Genomic DNA, 3,466 nt, shown 5'->3' with positions numbered 1-3,466 from the left:
TATCTTTTAAATGAAGGCATCAGAAATAGTAATCTTGGGAGCTCACTTCCTAGCTCTGTCTAGTGCCTTGGCATAGCGCAGGTGCTCATTAAAAGACTAGTGATATTTACTTCTGAAATCAGAATAGTGCAACCTGATAAAGTATTTCTAAAGCATTCTTGGCATATGTAAAAATAAAATCCTGCAATGGACTGTAGGGAGGTGTTGATAAGAAAGAACCTCAGTCTTTGTGTGGGAGACCACAGCCTGTGTGCTGATTCCAGAAGGCTACTCTTCCCACCAGGGCAGATCTTGAGTAATTTCCAGGGAAAGGGCAACTTGCCTTGAGCCAGCAGCTCTCCCTCCCCTCACCGCCCTGCTGAGGTTAGGGATTCTCTTGTTCATCCAGATGACTTTTCTTCTATGTAAGGCTGGCCAGTCCAAAGGGAACTTGAACTCAGGGCGTTGGCACCAGCAGCAGGATGTTTCTGAGGCCCAAAGAACTTTAGTGAACCCCAGATAGCTGGCTTAGCCACCCGCAGATGGAAGGGAAATCAGGGTGAAGGTCACCGCTTGGGATTTTATTTTCTCTGTGGCTGGAGATTATGGCAGCAAATCCCCAGTCGAGGAGAGGATTGTAACGGGCTCTGCCCTTCCTAGATGATGGGTCTGCAGGGACGGCACAAGGTGGCAGGATTTATATAAGTCGCCCTAGGAGGGTGTGAAGCCAGAGGGACAAGCGGAACTCTCGAGGGGTGAGGGGGGCCAGGTGGAGAACCAGCTTTTGTGAACTGCTGTGAGGGGCTTTGCTTCTTTCCCCGGTTGCTTTCCTTCATTATCTTCTGTCTGCATTCAGCATTTGGAGAGAGACATTTGCAAATCTCCCTGAAACGTCAAATCCCTTTTTGTCCCAAAGTAGAGAAATTATCCAGGTTCCCAGTAATCACTGGATCGAAAATTTCAGGCAAACATTTGGCTTAATTCAGATTCTCAGCTGGGCACGGTGGCTCATGCCAGATACTTGAGTTGCTGAGGCAGGAGGGTCGCTTGAGCCCAGGAGTTTGAGGTTACCGTGAGCTTTGATGATGCCACTGCACTGTAGCCTGGCTGACAGAGAGAGTGAGCCTGTCTCTAAGAAATTAATGATAACCCCCCCCCAAACCCCAAACTCCTTCAATGTCCCATACCTACTTGGTAGAGGGAAAATTTCCCTCATTAACTCATTAACTTGAGGAAAACTTTCTATTAAATACACAAAGAATAGGCAACAGGCCAGGCATGGTGGCATGTGCCTGGAGTCTGAGAGATTTGGGAGGCTGACGCAGGGATATTCCTTGAGCCCAGGAGTTCAAGTCCACACTGCGGGAAACATAGTGAGACTCATTTCCATAAATAAAAAAATACAGGGACAATATCAAGAGAAACAAAAATAAGAAGAGAAATTCAAACCAGATTCTCACAGCTTATCAGTAGCTTTAATTTTTCTACATTTCAGTCTAGTCTTAACACTTGCATAATAACCTAGTGTAACCACAGTATAGATAGAGTTTACAGTTCCCTTTTGTAATCTGAGAGTGTAACATTTGCTTGATGTTCAAAATGATCACATTTGATGATTGCATAATATTCCACTGAATGAATATACACACACTTAGGTAGACATTTAGGTTGGTTTTATTTACCTCTATCATAAATCACACTGTGATGGGAATCTTTGAGCCCTCCCCTTTTCTATCTCGTCTCTTATGTCCCTTAGACTAAATTTCCAGGAAGAACAAGTACCTGTTGCCTTCAACGTTCTTTTTTTTTTCTTTTTGAGACAGAGTCTCACTCTGTCACCTTGGGTAGAGTGCTGTGGTATCACAGCTCACGAAAACCTCAGACTCTTGGGCTCATGTGATCATCTTGCCTCAGACTCCCGAGTAGCTGTGACTACAGGCATCCACCACAACCCCTGGCCAATTTTTTTATTTTTAGTAGAGATGGGGTCTCGCTCTGCTCAGGATGATTTCAAACTCCTGAGCTTAGGCGATCCACCTGCCTTGGCCTCCCAGAGTACCAGGACCACGGGCATGAGCCACCACACCTGACCCACTTAGCTTAAACTTTCCACATAGCTGTTCTTGAGGGACAATTATGGAACTGAAATTTCTTTTTCCCTTTCAAAACCTCAGGTGACCTCACAGCATAGGGGGGTTGCCTGTGTTTCCAAGGGCACTGCCCAGTAGGGTTACCTTAGCGCACAGAGGGTCACATTATCATTTCCCACTGGCTTTTAAATTGATGATTGCTGAACAGCGCCCATCAGGGAAGTAAGTCTTCTAAGATTATGTCCAGAAAGCATCGTGGAGTTGGATTTGCCTGCGAGCCAGTGCCTGGACCAATGCCAAGCACAGCCCTCACATGTAGGGAGAAAGAACGAGGAAGGCAGGAAGGAGAGAATGTGGAACAAATAGCACCTACCCCCACCCCGAGGAACACTAAAAATTTTTTTCTGTTTACATCTTGACCGCTGCATTTAGGAGGTTTTGATTTATAAGATCAGTTTATAAAACAAAGCTGGATCTGAAAAACCCTCTCTAAAATGTATGTATTTGATTCCTTGAGATGACAATCACTGAAAAGTAGTAAGCACTTAATTCTTCTGGATTTTCTGGGCAGCACCCACCAGGCTAGAATTCTGATGGTAAAGAGGTGGGACCCAGCAGGAGGGCAGGGATAGGGAGCAAATCCATCATCCTCCAAGATTTGTTTTTTGCAATTTTTGGCTGGGGCTGGGTTTGAACCCGCCCCCTCTGGTATATGGGGCCGTCACCCTACTCCTTTGAGCCACAGGCACTGCCCTCCAAGATTTTTTAAAAAGGAATCCTTCTCCTTTTTCTTTTTCCCACAAAATTTGGACGAGTCTGTAAAAAGGCTGCTGAGAGCCTCATTCTCCTCCTTGACCCTGAGGATTTCAGGAGGGGGTCCCAGGGGCAGTGAGCTGGTCTGACGGTGGGTAGTCTGGAGAATATGCACAAGGATCCTCAACCAGTGCTGATGCTGGGCATGGGCAGTGTCCAGTGCCCGGGATTTCCAGTCGCTTCTGAGGCTCTGCCCCTGGAGCAATTCTTTCCAGTCTGTGCCATGTACAGCTTGCTGTACAAGGCTACAGCAAGTTGAGATCCTCACCTTCAGGTATTTCCAGTTCAGCCCTGGAGAGGAGGGCCTGTGCTCCCCAGGGCCTCTCCAGGTGTCCCCTCCACACTTGGGTTCCCCTAGGAAACTGAGGATGGGGCTCATGGCTTCAGTAAGCATGAAGAGGTAGGCAGGTTGGTGGTGGTGGTGGGATATCGCAGGGGAATCTTTAAGATTAAGGACTGGTTCCTGAAGATTGTTTTTTATTTTTGGAGACAGAATTTCATTATGTCACCCTCAGTAGAGTGCTATGGCATCACAGCTCACAGCAACCTCCAACTCTTGGGCTTAGGTGATTCTCTTGCCTCAG

The 3,466-nt window shown here is 46.8% G+C and overlaps 1 protein-coding gene across 1 annotated transcript in view; it reads left to right on the top strand.

Annotated features, from left to right (window-relative positions):
- The window catches only part of PRPH2 (peripherin 2), a 15,843-nt gene that overhangs the window by 1,466 nt on the left and 10,911 nt on the right, over nucleotides 1-3,466 (top strand). The window lies entirely within an intron of this gene.

This window comes from Otolemur garnettii, unplaced genomic scaffold (genome assembly GCF_000181295.1).
Source record: "Otolemur garnettii isolate 467f Iridium unplaced genomic scaffold, OtoGar3 scaffold00031, whole genome shotgun sequence".
In the NCBI taxonomy this organism is placed as follows: domain Eukaryota; kingdom Metazoa; phylum Chordata; class Mammalia; order Primates; family Galagidae; genus Otolemur; species Otolemur garnettii.
Note: the sequence above shows the minus strand (reverse complement) of the source record. Positions and strands in the feature narration are given on the sequence as shown.